This window comes from Branchiostoma belcheri, unplaced genomic scaffold (assembly GCF_001625305.1).
Source record: "Branchiostoma belcheri isolate BF01 breed outbred unplaced genomic scaffold, Haploidv18h27 scaffold379, whole genome shotgun sequence".
NCBI lineage: Eukaryota > Metazoa > Chordata > Leptocardii > Amphioxiformes > Branchiostomatidae > Branchiostoma > Branchiostoma belcheri.
The window spans coordinates 30099-30573 of record NW_017803997.1 but is presented as its reverse complement, the minus strand read 5'-3'; positions in this window follow the sequence as shown (position 1 = coordinate 30573).

Genomic DNA, 475 nt, shown 5'->3' with positions numbered 1-475 from the left:
AATTTTTCTTACGAGTATCGTTTACCTGGATGTCTAACCTTCATCAACGAAACAAGCTTAAATAATTCGTTGCTTCGATGACATGCCAAGATTTATTTTTATTATCTCAATAATTCTGTACCAATGGCTTGCTAACTGGAATTCCTTTGGTTTTTTCAAATATTGCAAATGTGCACACTTGTAAGACTGCAGTTAACAGTCATCTTGAAGACCGATCGTACCATACAGTGTATTTTTATAAGCATTATGTTACTAATGGCATATTCACGAGGAGGATAATGTGTAATGAAATATATTTGGAGGTAACATTTTAGTCCATTGATTGATTAATTGATTGATGTGATGTAGTTGATTGAGCTGAGCTCCATCGATTATACCACGGAACACAGTAAATTTGATTTCAAAAGTTTTAACAGGAGACCTTTATAGAGAAAAATAGAGCAGATGATAAGTCAACAATATCTAGACGGGGGGG